The sequence below is a fragment of the Tachypleus tridentatus genome, chromosome 11, assembly GCF_004210375.1.
Source record: "Tachypleus tridentatus isolate NWPU-2018 chromosome 11, ASM421037v1, whole genome shotgun sequence".
In the NCBI taxonomy this organism is placed as follows: Eukaryota; Metazoa; Arthropoda; class Merostomata; order Xiphosura; family Limulidae; genus Tachypleus; species Tachypleus tridentatus.
The window spans coordinates 35,064,113-35,086,582 of NC_134835.1; the positions used below are offsets into that span (position 1 = coordinate 35,064,113).

Consider the following 22,470-nt stretch of genomic DNA (forward strand, 5'->3'; position numbering starts at 1 on the left):
CAGGATTAAAATATTGTAGAACCAACACAGATAGAGCTTGGGATTAAGATATCGCAGAACCAGTACATGTATAACTGGATAACATATATTATAGAACCAGGGCAGATAGAACATTGAACTACAAAATAACAGAACCAAAACAGATAGAACTTAAGACTAAAATATCACAAAACCAACACAAACAGAATTTTGGACTAAAATATAACAGAACCAAGACATATTGAACTTGGGACCAAAATATCGCAAATCCAACACAAACAGAATCTTGGACTAAAATATATCAGAACCAAGACAGATAGAACTTGGGGCCAAAATATCGCAGAACCAAAACAGATAGAACTTGAGACTAAAATATCGCAAAACCAACACAAACAGAATTTTGGACTAAAATATAACGGAACCAAGACAGATAGAACTTGGGACCAAAATATTGCAGAATCCAACACAAACAGAATTTTTGACTAAAATATAACAGAACCAAAACAGATAGAACTTGAGACTAAAATATCTCAAATCCAACACAAACAGAATTTTGGACTAAAATATAACAGAACCAAAACAGATAGAACATGGGACCAAAATATCGCAGAACCAAGATAGATGGAACTTGAGACTGAAATATAACAGAACTAATACACGTAGTACTGGATAACACATATTACAGAACTAAGACGGATAAAACTTGGCATACAAAAACACACACACACATACAAATATAAGACTAACAAAAGTAGAAACGGATAAATAATATCCATTGAAAATACACGTAGAATTTGGTTCACAGTTTTCATAGAAACGGTATAAATACCACAGGATTGACAGCATGTAGAAGTGAGTGACACATATCACAAAACCAAGACATATAGGACTTAACCCTAAAATATCACAGACTCTACACGGATAGGGCCGGATAGCACCCATCTAAAACCCAAGATGGTTGGGACTTGACTGTGAGCGATCGTTGAATAGGCATAGGCAGGGATTGGCACCAGACTTTTACAGAAGGGACGCGAGTAGAAATGAGTAACACATGGAATATGATGAAGATGGATGAGACATGGCGTTAAAATATTATGAAACTAATACAGGTGAAACTGGATACAAAGAGATTATAGAACTGGTACAGAATCAACGAGTACATTTATAGAGCCACAAGTGAAATTATTACAAGCCCAATATGAGTAAAACTGAAATATTATAGCACTAACACTGTTGAAACTGGACGCTAATATATTATAGAACCGAAACAGAACCAATGGAAATATATATATAAAACCTTAAGTCAAACTATTACAGATCAGATATCGGCTAGACTGAAGTATCTTTCGAACATTAAATGAGTGTAACTGAATAAAAAAAATAACACAGAGTAGATACGGTAGGACTAAATACTGAATCATCGAACAGGCATGCGTAGAACAAGGTACAAAAATGTAACACAATTAACACGAGTGTAGGACTGAGGACTGGCACGGATAAAACTATAAGTATTGACATGGCACAACGAAGATTAAGGTATAGGACCAGAATGACTGATACGTCACAAGACCAATACGGTTAGGACGAGACTCTGTTGATTTTTATAATCGATATTGATATATTAAGTAATCGATTGTGGATGGGTTTGGTTTAATTTTGAATTTCGCACAAAACTACTGAGGGCTATCTGCGCTAACCGTCCCTAATTTTGCACTGCAAGACTAGAGGGAAGGCAGCTAGTCATCACCACTCACCGCCAACTTTTGTGCTACTCTTTTACCAATGAATAGTGGGATTGACTGTAACATTATAACGCCCCCACAGCTGGAAGAGCGAACATGTTTGGTGCGACGGGGATTCGAATCCGTCGTGGATGGGATTAGCCATAAACGGTTAAGAATTACAAAGTGCACTGAACGTGTATCAAGAAATCGACACGGCTAGGACTAATAATGCATTTAAAACCACGCCGATACAAGTAAGACTGAAGACAATGACGTATTACAAAGGTAGGATTGAATACTGATTCGGAGAAAGTTATTATTTTGGGCTTCAATAAATAAAGCATGATGTAAAAATAATGATTCAAGATTAAAGAAAATGTATAACAGCGTTTGTTTTAAATTTCACACAAACCTACACGAGGGCTATCTGCGCTAGCTGTCCCTAATTTACCAGTGTAAGACTAGAAGGAAGACAGTTAGCCATCACCACCCACTGCCAACGCTTGAAATACTCTTTTACCAACGAATAGTGGGATTGACTGTCTCATTATAACGCCCCCACAGCTGAAAGGGCGAACATGTTTGGTGCGACGGGGATTCGAACCCGCCAGAATACGAGTTGAGAGCTCTAACTACTTGGCCATGTTAAAAGAACGACAGTTAGAGAACATTAGAGTAGTAGTTGTTGTTTTGAATTAAGAACAAAGCTAAACAATGAGCTATCTGTGCTCTATCCACTACGGGTATCGAAACCCGGATTTTAGCGTTGTAAGTCCGCAGACATGCCGCTGAGCCATTGGGGGCGCATTAGTGTAGACAACAGGCATTGTAGAATTACTCACGCTAAAAAAATGTATAGTACAGATTTTTAACAAAATAGACTATCTCGTTTTTGTCCGCCATGATTCATAATAGAAAGAAAGTTATAAATGCGGCATTATTTGTTCCTTATCTATTCAGAATATAAAATAAATACGAGTTTTGTTGATACGTCGTTTACATAGGAAATGAATCACTAATTTATGAATAAGGGTATATGAACAAGGTAATCATAGTTTATAAAGAGTAGATGCCTAGTTGTAACTGATCTGATTCTGATAAATCTGTGTAAATCATTTCTGTTTACGCGAGTTCTTTGATCAAAAGTGCGGCTGTTCTATCAAGCATAAATTTCTCCAATTAAAATACATGTCACGTGACGTGGTAGAATAGTTGCACATCGATTGAAAAGGAAAGTTATTAAAATGTATCTTTTATTCTGTCTCTAAAACGTTTGAGTTAATTTGGGAAAATCTTAAGCTACATTGAAATTCTAGTAAATGTTCATAATGATGAACACCAGAACGTAGATAACAAAAGATAAAAACAGTTTTGTGAACGTTTCGGGAAATTTGCATTTTCGATATTCTGGAAGCAGCGAGAAATGTTTACAGTTTTTTACGAACATACAACTGTAAGAACAAAATAATAACAATGATTAGAAAGAGCATACTAACAACAGAACCATTAAGGAATTTCCACCACTTTGATTGGTTGGAAAAGTGATAAAGTTTTAAGAGTAGATTTCTTTGTTTGCTTTGGATATTCACGCAAAACTTGAATAGTTCCTCGTGCCAGCCACTCCTAATTTTGAAATGATACGACTGGAGGGAAGGCACTTAGTTAACAGTACTCATCAAAAACTATTAGGCTAATCTAACAGTACAATTGGTATTTGATCACGTGTGTTGAGTTTTAATTAGGTTGACATATCGAAGAAATGCAGGGATTGGTCTCTTCCCCTACCTACAGCTTTCGTTGTTTTTGACTATGGTTGTATATAAAAATTTAAAAGATTCTTTCTTACGTCCAGATTACTTAAGTGGGATTTATTTTTTGTTATTCCAAAATGCTCATACCTTACACATTTTGTTTCTGTTATTACAGTCGTTCTGGAAACGTTGGCTAAACTAGGACTGTCGGAACACGAATTCTTATATTTAGCGACTATATACAAGGACGTTGTCGTTCCTTTTCATACATCATTAGGTCTCCGGCATGGCCAGGTGGTTAGGGCGCTAGACGCGTAATCTTAGGGTCACGGGTTCGAATCCCCATTAAACCAAACATGCTCGCCATTTTAACCAAGGGGCGTTATAAAATTATGGTTAATCCCATTCTTTGTTGGTATAAGAGTAGTCTAAACGTTGGCGGTGAGTGGTGATGACCAGCTGCCTTCCCTCTAATCTTACTCTGCTAAATTAGGGATGGCTAGTGTAGATAACCCTCGTGTAATGTAGAACAAAACCAATCAAAGGAGCAGTTGATTCACAATTCTTGTGTCTTCCATGTTTTTAAGATTCATCTCAATCTTTCTTGGTCACATTCTTCTACATACTTCACCATCTTGATGTCTTTTACTTCATCCTTCCATGATAATCTCAATATTCGATGCAGGCTGCTTCTATCAAATATATTTAACTTTTTGTTTTCGTCTTTTCTGTACATTTGCTACGTTTCTAAACCATACAAGAAGATAATTACAGAATATATCTCTCATTTTGGTCTTCACACTTCTATAGTTGAACAGTTTTCTCAGTTTTCCAAGTGCAACATTAGCTTTACCAGTTCTTGTAATCACTTCTTCATGGCTATCTCCGTATCTTCATTCCAAGGTTGATGAAACTCTTAATTTGCTTTTTGGTCTTTCCATCACATACTATATCAGGCTTTCCGTTCTCAGCTGACATTGTATTCTATTTTTTAATGTTTTATCTTAGACCTACATCTGTGGTTTCTCTCTTACACTTCTATGTGCATTTTTGCAGCTCGTTCTCAGTTCCCTCCATAATATTAAAAGGGTCAGTGAAGTCCACACCCAATAACTTATTACTCCCCAGATTTATTCATCATTATTTAGTTTCTACCTCCCTCGAGTCGTATTACAGACAAGCAGAATTAGTACATTTACCTGTGTTTACTGTCAGTGTGAAGACCAATAATGATTCTTAATCATCTAGTCTTATATTGTTATATTAAGGATGGAAACGTGGATACGTCTCGTGTAGCTTTGCGGGAAATTCAAAACAAACCAAACGCATCTTCTGATCGACAGGACTTAAACTGTTTAAAGTTTAGATCTTTCTGATATTCATTGAAATGTTTAGTTGTTGTTTTTGTTTTTTTAATTTTGCTCAAAGCTACACGAGAGCTATCTGCGCTAGCGTTTCTTAATTAAGCAGTGTTAAATTATAGGGAAGGTAACTAAACTAGTCAATACCACCCACTTCCAACTCTTGGGCTACTCTTTTACTAACGAATAGTGAGATTGACCGTCACGTAATAACGCCATACCGCTGAAAGGGCGAGCATGTTTGGTGGGGCGGCTATTAGAACTTGCCACCGTCAGGTTGCAAAATGAAAGTACTAGTCACCAGAACATTCCAAGGCGTTTTTATTTTAATACATTAGATAAAAATCACAAAGCTCGATGATTAGGATATAGATGAAAGATTTCAATCATTGCCATACAAATCAGAGAACTTGACCATCTGAGACATGTCTAATAATAATTAAGATCCTTATTAAAGGGAAATTAATTATTAACTATGAATGAAAAGTTAATTAAGTTGTTTGCTCCAAAAGAGTAACATAATGCAAAGTTAAAACTAGTAGTTAATGTTTGTTTTAACATCTATTAGGTTGTCCAGAAATAAATGTCGGAAATCTCACGATGACGTTTAGAAGCTGAATATTGAGTAGCTTATCGTTGGTTGGTTTAATCCGACGTTGGTCGCTTACAAGGTGTCTTAATTGTCTGCTGTTTCAACTCTACTCAGAGTAAGCTTTTTTTAACCTCCAAGACAGCATGGACAAGAAGGACTTTCGTCAGACTTTCCTCTACAACTTCAAACTTGGACGAAAAGCTACCAAAACTACATGGAACATCAACCAGGCATTCGGCCATGGATCTGTTACTGAACATACATTTCAACATTGGTTTGAAAGGTCCTGACATGGAGATGAAAGTCTTGAAGACCATAACGGTCATGGAAGAAAGCCATCCTTAGATGAAAACACATTAAGGGAAGCAGTTCAGACAGACCCTCACACAATAGTACGTGAGCCTGCAGAAAAGCTAGGCACAAGCAAATCAAGCATTGTCAACCACCTGAGAGCAATTGGAAAGATGAAAATATTGGATAAGTGGGTCCTGCTAGAGCTGACTAAAGATCAACAAACTCGGCGTTATTAGACCTGTCAAGGATGACGCTCCAAAAATTGAACGAATTGGAAATCGAGATTCTGCCTCATCCATCTTATTCCCCAGATTTTTATTTTATCAAGCATTTTGACAACTTTTTGAACAATAAACGGTTTTAAAACCAGATAGCTGCAGAAGAAGCTTTCAGAGAGTTCATTGACCATAGAAACTCTGATTTCTACAACAGGGGCATAAACAGCATTGTAACACATTGGTAAAAGTGTGTTGAAGCAAATGGTGCTTACTTTGATTAAAACTTGTTTTACAACACTGGTTTATACTTGTCTAAACTTTGCAGTTCAAAAACGACATTTATTTGTGGACAACCTAATAAAAAGATATTTTATCTACTAAAAATTCTCAGATGATACTCAGCCAGGAGAGATTTAAACCATTATTAAAATTTATAAAACACATAAAGCTATGAGTTATATTTACGAGACTGAATTATGTTTGTTTGTTTTGAATTTCGCGCAAAGCTACACGAGGGCTACCTGCGCTAGCCGTCCCTAATTTAGCAGTGTAAGACAAGAGGGAAGGTAATTAGTTATCACTACCCACCACCCACTCTTGGACTACTCTTTTACCAAGGAATAGTGGAATTTGACGTCACATTATAACGCCCTTACGATTAACATGGCGAGCATGTTTGGTGTGACTGAGGTTCGAACACGCGACCTTCAAATTAAGAGTCCAGTGCCCTAACCGTCTGGCCATGCCGGATCATGACGTAAATAATGAATTGGAAACTGGAAGTTGAAAGAGAGGACGACTAAAGCTTACTTAGAATAAACTGTATTAAGAAAGGTATCAGTGAAACAACTGTGACATGGGAAGATACGGAAAATATGATGCTGAATAGTTGAATGTATTGTTATTGAACAGCCCAGTTTGTCAGAAGACACAGGATGGACTAAGTGCTTAGAATACGACCAGTAAATTCCACATTCATTTTTTTTCTAAATATATTTACTTATGTTTCTTAATTTTGATAGTACAACTAATTATTGTGCTTACGAACTGACCACAGAAAGTATACACTGAATCTAACAAACACTTACGAAAGTGTTTGACAACTGACAACTGAACTGCTGTGCGATATCTTTATTAAATTCTTTCTCTTGTTATAGGAAGAGTTCTTAAAACATGTTTTCGAAACAGAAGATGGTCGCTTCTTTGTTTTGCGCAAAGCTACTGGAGAAACAATCTTGCCAGACAAGACTGGAAGCAGCTAGTCAACAACATTCACCGCCAATTCTGGGGTTAGTATTTCGCCAAAGAATAGTATGACTTACCGTAACATTATAGCGCACCCTTGACTGAATGGATGAGCAATGTTAATGGCGGGATTCGAACTCGTGACTCGCAGATTACGTGCTGAGTTTCCTTAACAACCAGGTCATACCAGTTGACAGTGGATGCAAAGCAGTAGTTAGAAAGGAACTCTGTATATAACAGATTTCAAAGTCATTACTTTCGGTAGAAGGGTCCATAGTTTTATAAAGCAAAAAATAACATTATTTTCACGACGTATGTTTCACGTTCGTGACAGAGTTGATGACGTCATTCTTCTAGTTCAGTGGCTGAGTCTTCACTTTCATTGCTTTACTCTTTATGAAGGATATTTGATCAGTAAAACTTAAGTTATACCACATTTATTATATCTCGAATACCTATATATATACTCACTGGCTACGTACAATTAGGTAAAAAGAAGAAAAAATAATACTGCTAAGTTATTCATTATACATCATAATATTTTTGATCATGAGTTATTACGGTGTTGTCTATTATGCTATTAAGTTACTCTCATTAAAACCTAATTATATAAAGTAGCACACTTGATAAAAAAAATATCATTTTAACTTACAAGAATTAATAATTAATGATTGAAACTTCTTTTATCAAAACAAAATTTCCCAGAAAATATAAACGAGCTTGTTTTGTTTCGCGCGCTTCACATTTTGACTCCTATATGGCGTGCGATCTTTTTACACGATAAAGTATGATATTGACAATTACTAGGTATGTTTAAAGTGTGTCAGTTTCTATCCCATAGGTTGTTCGTAAGTAACAACATGGCAGAGGAAGTGTTGTCATGGTGAGAGAGTGAAACTTAAAGACTGTTAGAGACAAATAGAAAGAGAAGACACTAAAATACCTCAAGAATAATAATTAACAACCAGAGGAAATTCTCAGTAGCCGCGGCACTTAAGAGTATTAAAGACAGGATTAGAGTAAATTAATATTGGGGATCGAACCCTTTTTTCCCTTCTCATATTTCTGTGCGCCAGCAACACCAAATGCGGGACAAGTGTTATTACTCATCACTTTCTCTAAGAGACTACCCTGAAATTGAAATTCTTTCAGGTATGATTAGAATAAATTAATATTTGAGACCTTGGGCGTAGTCAAATGCATCAACCGAAACGGTGACCTCTTGAGTCCAAAACTGTAATCAGAATTATCAGCAGCTTCGACTGTATTGGATCTCAAGTTGTTCGAGAGATGGAGCTATGAGCTAAAGTTCTGTTTGTTTGCTTGTTTTGTAATTTCGCGCAAAGCTATCTGCGCTAGCCGTCCCTAATTTAGGAGTGTAAGACTAGAGGGAAAGCAGCTAGTCATCACCACCCACCGCTAACTCTTGGGCTACTTTTTTACCAACAAATAGTGGTACTGACCGTCACATTATAACGCCCCCACGGCTGAAAGGGCGAGCATGTTTGGCGCGACGGGGATGCGAACCCGCGACCCTCAGATTACGAGTCGCACGCCTTAACCCACTTGGTCATGCCGGGCCCTAAAGTTTTGTACGTTAAAAACTCAGGACCATTCTTTGAGCTGCCATGCCGCGGCTTATAAATGCCCTCCAGTGACCATTATGACGTTTTGCGCTTAAAGAAACAAACAATATTTAACAAATGATACTAAATTTCACAAATAAAACAACAAGAAACATTTCACTAAACGATAACAGAAGTTGTTTTTAAAACGAAGAGCATGCTACAGTTAAGGTTGACAGCTAGCTTTGTTCGTGTTGCGAACAGCAGGAACGTAGTGAACTCGTTTGGTTTTGAATTTCGCACAAAGCTACTCGAGGGTTATCTGAGCTATCCGTCCCTAATTTAGCAACATAAGACTAGACGAAAGGCAGTTTGTCATCACCATCCACCGCTAACTCTCGGGCTACTCTTTTACCAACGAATAGTGGGATTGACCGTCACATTATAACTCACCCACGGCTGAAAAAGCGAGCATATCTCCAGTCACTAACCTGTTCAAAAAAAGATGACTTACATTCACGACAGTGCAGAGAATTGCAAATGTCCACTCTTGTTCTAAGGTTGGCTTCTGTCAAATCATGGAGGACCCATTTTCCAAGTTTTAATACCTTTCAAAGTTGTTGCAGATAACGTTGAACTGTTGAATGGGTTAAATTAAACTTCTGTGCTAGTTATTCAACTGTTACAGCACAATCTTCATCAAGTGCAGCCAGCAGTAAGTCATCATTAAACTCAACAGGACGACCTGAACATGGTGCATCACTTAAGCTGTAGTCACCTGATCTGAACTTCTGAAACCACCTTCGACATTTTCTTTTATTGAGAGACTCTGCACCATAAACACCTTGAATGTTTCGTGTAGTTTCTGCTGTGCTATTGACTTTTTTAAACTCATAAAGCATTATATGCCTAATGTGCTCTTCAGACACATCCATCTTCATAAGGGTTTGTTCCATTAATAATATGAAAAAGTGGAGTTTGGTTAGTTTCTTTTATTCGTCTGAACATTTTTTATGCACGTTCTACTACATAATTTAGTTATTAAAGCCTTCTACAAAGACAAAAATGATGACGCACTTTCTGTATTAAATTTTCGGACATTACTTATGGGATGACCTGATATTTAGGAATTTACACTGAGGCGAAGTTATTGTTAAAGTGATAGACAAAGAAACTACAATCAAAGCATATTTACATTTGAGAAAATACTATTAAGCGTCTATTCTCATGTGTTTTCTAAAATAAAGTTTACTCTGCAGAGTGAGACTTGACTGGTTGAAACCGATTGATGAAAGTCTCAAGGCACTTAGAGAACTTTCTCTTCAGTTTTACAATGTTCTACATGACTAGTCATGCAGTGATGAGACCTGTTACTGAGAACAACAACTGATAGATTTGAGTTTCTTAAGAGTTCCGGACTTTAAAAATCGATAAAAACGTCAGTGTTTTCTGACGTGTTTGATGATCAAGGGTAATAGTTAACGAAAGTTAATGTGTCAAATGTTTTTAACACTTTAATTGCACTGCTTTGAAACAACTGATGGCTAACAGAGAAAGTATTTTTAGTAGTGAATTAAAGAAACATGGTTATCAATTGTTGGCATATCCGTCGAACACTGATGTTGGTAAGTTAAACAGCAATGCTATATTACAAAAAAACAACAAAAAAACTTATTTTTACTAAATCAAATGCATACAGTTTAATCATTTTCGTACTTTTGGTTCGTTGGGTTTATAGAACTGTGTTTTTTAAATGAAAATTATTATCATACAAATTTCGTGACTTTTAAAACTACGACTCCCTTCTAGTGGCAAACTTACAACGCTAGAAATCGGACTTTGATACCCGTGGTTGGCACAGCACGTGTAATCCATTGTGTAGCTTTGTGTTTAACAAACAAATAACAACAAACAATTTTAAAATTACGACCAATACAATTGATCTGTCGTACCTATGATCAATTTACTCAAATATTAGCAAAAAGAAAAGAGACCAGTTTGAAGCTTGGTTTTGGTTTTGAATTTCGCGCAAAGCTACACATGGGCTATCTGCGCTAGCCGTCCCTAATTTAGCAGTGTAAGACTAAAGGGAAGGCAGCTAGTCATCACCACCCACCGCCAACTCTTGGGCTACTCTTTTACCAACGAATAGTAGTATTGACCGTTACATTATAACGTACCCACGGCTGAAAGGGCGAGCATATTTGGTGTGACGGGGATTCGAAATCGCGACCCTCGGATTATGAGTCGGGTGCCTTAACCACCTGGCCATGCCGGGCCGGTTTGAAGCTAACCACAAAGCTATAGAATGGGCTGTCTGTGTTGTGCCTATCAGAGGTAGCGTTGTACGTATGTAGGCATTCCGCTGTGTCACTTAGAGCGCTCAAATATTAGAACTTGATTGCTGTGATGCCCACTAGAGACGTGTGAATTTGTGATTTCAAGTTGAAGCAAAAAATTATTCTTTATCTATATATTTACACACGATTTTCATTTTCTAGTCTTATATAACAAGGATGGACGTTTTTAACGAACAACAGATACACATAGAGTATACAGTATTTAACCTCCTTTAGTCCTATTACTTACCAGTTTCTTTATTTCTTTATTACTTACAAGTTTAACAAACAACTAAATTAACTCACCTGCTCTACAGAAGAACCACTGGGAAGGTGACTTTTAAAAGAGAACTTTCATAAGTAACTGTGGTTTTTATCGTCTGAGTGAAACAACTAAGTCCAAACACACTAATATCCGAATGACGTAGCGTGTTTTGTTTCAAAATATTTACTTTGCGTTTTTAACAAGACTCGTTTAGCTTGTCTGGATATATGAATATTTTTATAAATATATCAGTGAACATGAATATATGGATAAGGTATTAAGCCTAAAATTTACCCATCAGGTTTATATGATTTATTTCCTCTGATAAAATGAAAATCACACTTAAAATACATTGTTTTAGTTATAAATGTAAGCCTGAGTACTGACAACCTCTATTCAATCCTTGTTCACTAAATCTTAGCGAAAACATAAAGTTAGCACTGAGTAACGATATTTATTCTCTAAACCTCAGCGCCCTTCCAGTGGCACAGCGGTATGTCTGTAGACTCACATCGGGAGAAATTGGGTTTCGATACCTGTGATGGGCAGAACATAAATAGCCCATGATGTAGCTTTGTGCTTAATAACAAGAACACTAAATTTGACCGAGGGCAGAATCTAGCACTGATAATCCTTGTTTCCCTGTTGTTTGTCCTTTAAATGCAAGCCGAAAGGTAAAACTTAATGCTGACAAACTTGGCCTGTCTTTGTTCCTGTAAACAAGAAGTTGCTAGGATACACATACAACAATTTTTCTTTCGTCCTAATGTCGATATTTCTCTAATTACACTGATACAACAGACTCAGTGACATCTACAAAAAAGAAAAGAACACTTACTATTATACCAGTGTAGTTTCAGACATAATAACTTGGTATTATTATAAATGAGGTTTTCTAGGTCCTGCGGCCAACCGTTAATTATGTAAGTAATTTCAAATATATATATATATGACGCACTTCTTATCTTGAGTATCAAGTCTTATAAATGCGCTTATCCCTGCGTTGTGTGCGTACAACATAACACTTATAAAATCTGATTAACCGAAGTATAAATAAAGTAGTAATTTGATTGATCTTACACAAATTAAACTTTGTTACACAATATTTACTTGTATATATATACACATGTGTATGTGCGTGTCTTCAAGAAGCCTCAAAGACCTAGCGTTACGTAACTGGCTCTGTGTATTTATTTGTCTTTGTATCAGGACACACTTACTTTAAACAGTTTTTATCTGACCGGTTCGTGGATAATTGCACATTTAACATTATAAGTATCTATATAACGTTCTAGATAATTGGATGCAAATACCGACCGTTGATGCTTGAAATCATTACGACAGTTAATCTCTAAGCCTTATTATGTATTTAGCAATTCGAAAGTTATACACCTGTCTTTATTAAGTACTAACCCTGGATCGAGCTTCATGACACATGATAAGCCAAGATCTTTCAAATCTAATTTGTATTTTATGTATACATGGCAAAGCTACTGAGGCAACGTGATGCCGCCTTTAATTATGTGTTGCTGACTGCAAGGAAGGCAGAGAGTCAATAGTATCCTACTATCTTCCTTGCACGCTACTGAATTCACTGTCACTCTTATAATGCACCTATACTTAAAGTGTGAAGAATATTTTTTGATATTACACGGATTCGAACCATTCTCACCAGTTCCGAATTCAGTATTCTAATATAGAATAATCTCATGTCTATAAGAGTGCTTTCAGAAGGAAAGTTTCTCCCTCTCTATGTAGCATGTCCAAACAGGACGTTGGTGACCATGGTTTTCCACAGACCTCTTCCTCTCTATACACCATATTCAAACAGATCTCTCCCTCTCTATGTACATATCTAAACAAATTAAACAGATCTGGTAAAAAAACACAGCCTTATCTCATGCCTAACTTAATTTCGATGAAATCATTTAATTCATTTTCTATCTTCAGTGCTGCAGTTTGGTCCCAATAGATGTGTTTGTTTTTAATTTTCAATTCTTTTGTCATCAATGTCCAGTTCTTCCAGCACTTTTATTAACTTCACGTGCTTGACTCGATCTAATACTTTGATGTAATCAAAGAAATACAAAAACGGGTCCTTCTTACCATTCTTTCTATTACCCTCATCGAAAGCATTCGTACCACAAAGATAACATTACTTGTACCATGATCTTTAATAAAACCACAATGAAGTTTTGCAATCTACGGTCTTATTCTACGTCTAGACCTCATCTTCAACATCACTAACATGATCTTTTTTACACGGCTCATTACACTAATGGTGCGATTATGCTCACGTTCAAAGATCTGAGGTCTTTTGGTCAGCGCAATAAATATCTATTAACTGAGATTCTCAAGCATTTCACCATCTTCATAAATATTATTGATAATAGTTGTTGACTTTTCTGTAATTTTATTTGATCCTATAACTTTGTTAGTTTTCATTCTGTTGGTAACTGTTTGTACTTCTGCTTTAAGAATCTTCAGTCCATTTTAACAGAAGATGGCGTTTCTTCACGACTTTTGTGGAATAGACCTTCAATATACTCTGTCCATCTTTTTAATACTTGTCTTTGTTCCATAGCTACATCAGTATTCTTAGTTTTATACACTTCCACTAGCAGTGTACCTACCTTTACCTGTGACGTCTTTGGTATTCCTACACTTTGATGTAACATATTTTTCGTTGTGTTTCTTTATTTTCTATACGCCTTTCATTCAGTCATTTTCCTTTTCATCATTTCACATTTAACACAATGTATATTCTAAAAGCGCTCAATTAATTGTTGTTATTGTACCCTGCGGTGGGACAATAGCAAGTATGGGGATTTTCAATGCTAAATTTTGGAGTTTGATTTCCGCGGTGGACACAGCAAATAGCCTGATGTGGCATTGCTTAAAAACAATGGTTGATTTTTTAACTGAGATTAATATTTCCTTTGGAAGTCGTGTGTGATGTTTTACAATTGAATATTTTAAATATATCAGTGGCAGTCCAGTGGTATTACATCCATAACGTTTTGTTATTTGCTGACATTCGAATTCTGTCCCTCAACATGTTCGCCTTTCCCCCTTGGGGAGTGTATAACAGAACTGTCAATCCCACTTTTTGTTGGACAAGAGCGAGTGGTTTAAAGGTTGGGGGAAAGTGATGTTTACCTTCTTTCTAGTCTACCATTTCAGAATTAGAGCTGGTTAGTACAAACAGTCCTCGAGTAGCTTCGTGCGAACCTAAAAACAAAGAAAGAAACACATAGAAGAGTGGCACGTTTTTCATTACATGACTTATTTGTAACATAGGTTCGCAGTGGCTTTCTTTCATGTATCGGAGAGTGACAGTACTTGTAGCTTCAAGTACCTCATGCTGAAAAATAGTAAGATAAAATTACCTTTACAATTACTGATAAAAAACAATGAATTGAATAAAACGTACGGTGCACTTACATTAACAAGTCTGTTAAATAATACAATATCAGTTGTTTCTTGTGAACTAGCGACTGGACCCGGATGGCCAAACGTGTTAAGGCGTTCGACTCGTAATCCGAGGTTCGCGGGTTCTAATCTCGCTCGCGCCAAACATGCTTGGCCCTTCAGCCGTGGTAGCGTTACAAGTGACGGTCAATCCCCTATTTGTTGGTAAAAGAGTAGCCCAAGAGTTGGCGGTGGGTGGTGATGACTAGCTGCCTTCCCTCTAATCTTACACTGCTAAATTAGGGACGGCTAGAACAGATAGGCCTCGAGTTTTGTGCGAAATTCAAAACAAAGAAACAAACTGACGACTGACCCGAGTTGTACAAGAAAACTTGTAGCTCGCTTTGTCTAAATATAACTAATATTTATCTTTTAGTTCCTTGCACAGGCTGTGTGTAAACCAACTTTTTGCAGTAAAATAAATAATATAATTATTAAATCATTAACAATACAACATTACAGTAATTTAATATACAGTTATGCCATCAAGTCGATATGCTTAAACTGAGTCTTAATTTAATAGTTAAGTGGATCCATGATGCATAGAGATGTTTGTTATGCTCAAATCTGTAGTAGGAAATATTGAAAGCATCTACCCATGTGCAGCATAGATAAAAACATTATTTAAGTTCGGTATTAGTTGTTGGTTGTTTTGAATTTTGCGCAAAGCTACTCGAGGGCTATCTGTTATAGCCGTTCCTAATTTAGCAGTGTAAGAGGGAAGGCAGCTAGTCATCGCCACCCACCGCCAACTCTTGGGCTACTCTTTGACCAACGAATAGTGGGATTGGCCGTCACATTATAACGCTCCCACGGCTGAAAGGGCAGGCATGTTTGGTGCGACTGGAATTCGAACTCGCGACCCTCGGATTACGGGTCGAACGCCCGGATGACGTAAGAGAATAACGTGTTCTTAGTTTCGCTGAAGCTATTGCAACAGATTTTGCCAGATTCTCGACTCACCATTGCTGTTTGGAAGAAAGGATCACATGGATAAATCAGGTCTCGTGCAGCAATGGAACGTAAGTAGTTTGTGTGGTTTACATATATAATACTTTTATCATCACTGATGATTTCAAATCTCTCGTTCTTCCACGTTGCAATGATGAGTCTTCAATTCGACGATACTGGTCTGTTGGACCTGAAGAAGTGAAACAAAGAATATACTAGGTCTATACTTCTTCTCGTCTTCACTGAAATTGACATTGTGATTAAGAACAGAAATGAACAAATACACGCTTTCTAAGAGGTAAGTGTACGAAATTGATTTCATAATATTTGACTCGACAGTGCCCTAGCGGGCTGTTTGTGCAATTAACATTGTGAAACTTCGTGGTTAATTACAAACAAACTTAATTTTTTTGAACAATTAAACATTATTGCGTGTGTGTTTTCTTATAGCATAGCCACATCGGGCTATCTGCTGAGCCCACCGAGGAGAATCGAACCCCTAATTTTAGCGCTGTAAATCCGAAAAAAAAATTTACCTTTATAACCATAAGAATATGAAACAGACATAGTAGAAGAAATTAACAGTCAAAATGTTTACAATAAGACAGTTGAGCCAATGGCAGATCATATATGCACGACCATTGTTGTATGTATATTTTACCATTATTTCCTTTTATACGGTACGATGATTAAATGAAAAAAAAATACATAGCGTCTCATTATGTCAAGAAAAATAAACAGTAATTGGAAAAGAAAAGAAAAGTAGTTCGAAGAACGAGAATAAAAATGTAATTTAAAATAATGTATTACTACGCAACTATAACAAAACAATCCTCATTATAAATCGTACATTACTAGGATAGACATAACATTCTTTAATTCAAGAAACTGGGAAAGAGCGCGAAAGATCACGTACGACAAAGACGGTGAGAGTATATTAGCTATTAGCAAAAACAATACTGTATCCTATAACTAGAAATAGAGAATTGTTTAAAAGGTCGTTCTTGTGTTTGAAAACAATTAAAAGTCATGGAATAAACCCAGTAAGTATTATTATTGTATTATCGTGGATTTTATAAAAAAACTGATATTTAAAGTTAGTTTATTTTATAAGCTACTAATTATGACAATGTATATTAAAACATCTCAGATCTTTTTCTGGCCTTTGTAAAACAACGATAAAGGTATTTCAAACATGAACCAAATGTTCTTTATCCGCCAATTTGAAGTTTCAAACACCCAATACTTACTTTTAAAAACTGATATGATTCTCAAAATTTACCTTAAATAAAAATTTAAATTAGAAATAATTTACAAGTCACGAGCAATAAAAACCTCCTAAAGTCTTATTTTCGTCAGTATTTAATAGTAAATAAAACAAAACGTACACTGAACAGAAAGTGTACATTTAAACTAATTAAATTCTGTTTTTAATTAGAACAAAAACAAACTGATACGCTCACAGTTTTTTCTTTTAAACAAGACACATTAAAACGACTCAATAAACAAAACATAAGTTAAAACCACACAAATAAAACGTGAATTAAAACGACTCAATAAACAAAATATGAGGTAAAACCACTCAATAAACAAAACATGAGTTAAAACCATTCAATAAATAAAAATGAGTTACACCACTCAATAAACAAAACATGAGTTAAAACCATTCAATAAATAAAAATGAGTTACACTACTCAATAAATAAAACACGAGTTAAAACCATTCAATAAATAAAAATGAGTTACACTACTCAATAAATAAAACACGAGTTAAAACCATTCAATAAATAAAAATGAGTTACACCACTCAATAACAAAACATCAGTTAAAACCTCTCAATAAACAAAACATAAGTTAAAACTACTTAATAAATAAATCATGAGTTAAAACACTCAATAAACAAAACATGAGTTAAAGCTATTCAATAAACAAAACATGAATTAAAACCACTCAATAAACAAAATATAAGTTGAAACTACTCAAAGTTTTCAACAACATAAGCAACTCAAATTCAAACTGCTCAACATTTGTTAAAGTTCAGCAAAAATAAGTTAAACTAACATTACTTAAACTTTTATACTCTCGAAAAACATATTTGTTACAAATATAACGTAAATTGATGATACGATAACCTATATACTCTCAACAAACGTAGCAAAAACTAAGGTATTCAAACCTTGTATATTCTCAAAAACAGGTTACAGATTAAAATGCTCAAAGCTTACATACTCTTAACAGATATATAATAGATTAACACTATTTAATCTGATATATTCTGAACAAGCAAAAATACTCGAATCATATATACTTCAAAAACTATGATCATAGGTAAAACTATTTATGTACTTTCAGCGCATATAAGAATAATTCACTTTTCTGTATATACTCTCAAAAACAAAACACATTAAAAAGTTCAAATGTTATATTTACGTATATATGTATTCTCAATACATGTAATGAAAACTAGACAGCTCAAAACGTACATATTTTCAACAGACTTAATATAAATTCTTTTAATTTACTCATAACAAACAAAATATCTCATCGAAATTGTTCTTGGCAGAAAATAAAACTATTTAAGATATAAAAAGCTAACTTAATGACGTTTGTAATTGAGATAAATACTTTAAATTGCATTAGTTAAATAAATTATGCTTCGAAATACAAATAACTTTCAGAAATTCTTACTTATTCACTAACTTAATGTTTTTAACCATTCACCATCGGTATGTTGTCTTTCATTATTGTATCTTTTCTTAGTCTTCTGAAGGTTTACAACATATCGGTCGGTTTGTTGAATGAACTGCCATATAACAGTATATTCACACACTATCAAACAATGTCTTCTTCGTAGGCTCTGTTTGGAGATGATGAACTACCAACTGCACACCCATGCCTTTATAAAGTTTATGAGAAATGCGCAGGCGCGTAAGATTTGGATTATCAGAGAGAGTGAATCTTACAGATAATATGCTTGGAGTTAGAGAGAGAAATATTGGTAAACTAACATATGTACTTCAGATCTCGTAAGAAATCAGGAAGTTCATACACAATAAATAAATGCAAAAGATAGTTTGTTTTGACAGATGAACTACATGTAAGACATAAATACAGAGAGAAAAGTTTTCACCGTAAAAATTGTGCCACATTGTAGTAAAACCCAAGAAAGAAAATATTGCTATGGATACAGTACTACATGACACAGAAACCTAAGAAAAGACAGAATGATGCTATAGTTACTGTAAAAACTCGGGAAGCAAAATGCTGCCACAGATATTATACCACAAAGTATAGAAACCTAGAAAAGACAAATGTTGCCTTAGATATTATACCACAAGGTATAGAAACCTAGAAAAACAAATGTTACCTTAGATATTATACCACAAGGTATAGAAACCTAGAAAAGACAAATGTTGTCTTAGATATTATACCACAAAGTATAGAAACCTAGAAAAGACAAATGTTGCCTTAGATATTATACCACAAGGTATAGAAACCTAGAAAAGACAAATGTTGCCTTAGATATTATACCACAAGGTATAGAAACCTAGAAAAGACAAATGTTGCCTTAGATATTATACCACAAAGTATAGAAACCTAGAAAAGACAAATGTTGCCTTAGATATTATACCACAAAGTATAGAAACCTAGAAAAGACAAATGTTGCCTTAGATATTATACCACAAGGTATAGAAACCTAGAAAAAAAAATGTTGCCTTAGATATTATACCACAAAGTATAGAAATCTAGAAAAGACAAATGTTGCCTTAGATATTATACCACAAAGTATAGAAACCTAGAAAAGACAAATGTTGCCTTAGATATTATACCACAAGGTATAGAAACCTAGAAAATACAAATGTTGCCTTAGATATTATACCACAAGGTATAGAAACCTAGAAAAGACAAATGTTGCCTTAGATATTATACCACAAAGTATAGAAACCTAGAAAAGACAAATGTTGCCTTAGATATTATACCACAAGGTATAGAAACCTAGAAAAGACAAATGTTGCCTTAGATATTATACCACAAGGTATAGAAACCTAGAAAAGACAAATGTTGCCTTAGATATTATACCACAAGGTATAGAAACCTAGAAAAGACAAATGTTGCCTTAGATATTATACCACAAGGTATAGAAACCTAGAAAAGACAAATGTTGCCTTAGATATTATACCACAAAGTATAGAAACCTAGAAAAGACAAATGTTGCCTTAGATATTATACCACAAGGTATAGAAACCTAGAAAAGACAAATGTTGCCTTAGATATTATACCACAATGTTATACCACAAGGTATAGAAACCTAGAAAAGACAAATGTTGCCTTAGATATTATACCACAAGGTATAGAAACCTAGAAAAGACAAATGTTGCCTTAGATATTATACCACAAGATAGAAACCTAGAAAAGACAAATGTTGCCTTAGATATTATACCTAGAAGATAGAAACCTAGAAACCTAGAAAATGTTGCCTTAGATATTATACCACAAGGTAAGAAACAAATGTTGCCTAGAAAACAAGGTACCTACCTTAGATATTATACCACAAAGTATAGAAACCTAGAAAAGACAAATGTTGCCTTAGATATTATACCACAAGGTATATAAACCTAGAAAAGACAAATGTTGCCTTAGATATTATACCACAAAGTATAGAAACCTAGAAAATACAAATGTTGCCTTAGATATTATACTACATAAGAAAGGACTAATGTTGCCTTAGATATTATACCACAAAGTATAGAAACCTAGAAAGGACAAATGTTGCCATAGATATGGCATAGATACTACAAGATATGGAAATACAAGAAATAATAACATTCAATAACAAAGAAACTGACATTTCTAATCATCATATCATTCGGTCGATAACATTTGTTCCACTGAATTATATGACCGGTAGTCTCAACTGGTAAAGAAAACTTGAAATATGTTGCTAATTATAAATAGTTTAAAACCTGGTATTAGCTCTAGTTATAGAATTGAAAAAAAAATTCTGTTTCTTGATATGTTAATTATTAAAACAAGAAGAAAAAATCATTGTTTATCATAAATCTTTTTCTCTGTTATCTTGCCGCCACACCAATAATAATATCAAACGAACTTGCAAAAGACGTCAGCTTTTTATTCGTGTGTTTACAGGACTGAATTTATTTTTCAGACAAGCAGATTTAAAGTGTTATTAATTCAACACAGTATTAGATAGAGGGTTTTCATCGAATATTGTTGACAGTCTAGAGAAACATCAATACAATTACAAATGGTGATAAAAAGCAAGTTAAATTAACATTTCCTAACATATATAAAATAGAAGTGATATTTCTACCATATGTTCTAGGTTTATCGTATAAAGTAGAAGTGATATTTCTACCATATGTTCTAGATTTATCGTATCAAATAGAAGTGATATTTCTACCATATGTTCTAGGTTTATCGTATCAAATAGAAGTGATATTTCTACCATATGTTCTAGGTTTATCGTATCAAATAGAAGTGATATTTCTACCATATGTTCTAGGTTTATCGTATCAAATGCTTTGAAAAAATCTAATTTCGAATTATAAACCTTTGAATGAGATTACTCAAATATTAAACAAAATGAAAGACATTATTAATGCAATAGAGAAGCGGATATTTGTAAAAATTGGATGTGAATGTCGTTGTAATATACAGTGGTCAAACAATAAAAAATAAAATTAAAATTTGGAATAAATAAACATGAGAGAAATGTTAAAAATAACAAAAGTGAAAACACTGTACGATCACAACCCGAATTATTTGACTGCTGTAAATATTACATAACACTATGTAACACAAAATTTGTTCCTGGATAGTATGTGTTATTTCTTAATTGCTTATGTTGTAAAAGTACAGAAAATGACCATTATTCCCTTCAAACTTTGATTTTGTGACCTGGATAATGAAATTTAGAAATTAACCTATTTTATATGTAAAAACGGGCAAATTTACACATTTTCATTTACATAAGGTCTGAATAAAACAACAGATTTACATGTGTTTATACTAAAGTTATACAAAATGTTTAGAAGTGAGTAGTTTTTGGAGATTTGTGACTGTAATGAAAATCACTTTCACGTATCAGTCCCCAAATATAGTCTCCTATCATGTTTTCGTTATACGCTCCCAGGGCACAAAAGTGAAGTTTGAAGAGAAAAATAGGTCTTTTCCATTTACTTTAGGCATAAGCAATTGGGAAATAATACTTTCTGTTCAGGAACAAGAAAATGTAACCATTTTGTTATATAGTTTTATATACAGAAAGAGTAAAACACTAAAAATGATTATCAAATCTTGAGTAATGATAGAGGTTTGACAAGTCACAAATGGTTTTCTTCAGATATAATATGTAAATTAATTAGACACATGACATTGGTAAGTATATATATATATGGTCTGAACCATTTTTAATTTTACTATTTTAATGGTGTTGTGATTTAACGTCAAGATAAGCAGAGTCTCAGATGTGAGACAGTCGATGGTCTCCTATTAAAGTTTTTAAGTTGTGTGCTTTAATTAAGTGCCTTAATTAAGATGTTGTCATGTCACTTTACAGTGTGAGCTGAAGGAAAACAAAGTGATGAGGAATAATAATGGGCTATGTGCTATGTTCCTTGAAGGATAATAATGGGCTATGTGCTACGTTCCTTGAGGGATAATAATGGGCTATGTGCTACGTTCCTTGAGGGATA

At 34.6% G+C, this 22,470-nt stretch overlaps 1 protein-coding gene across 2 annotated transcripts in view; it reads right to left on the minus strand.

Moving 5' to 3' along the window:
• The window catches only part of LOC143231465 (putative G-protein coupled receptor 150), a 53,174-nt gene extending 34,592 nt beyond the window's left edge, over nucleotides 1-18,582 (minus strand). Inside the window, exons 1-2 of one of the 2 annotated variants that reach the window (XM_076466001.1) lie at nucleotides 18,455-18,582; nucleotides 15,768-15,945 (exon numbers count right to left, since the gene is read on the minus strand). The gene's annotated coding sequence lies outside the window, so the exon portion shown is untranslated. Of the gene's footprint in view, nucleotides 1-15,767; nucleotides 15,946-18,442 lie in introns of both variants that reach the window. The other variant, XM_076466000.1, reaches the window with a different exon arrangement.
• Between the last annotated feature and the right edge of the window lie 3,888 nt (nucleotides 18,583-22,470).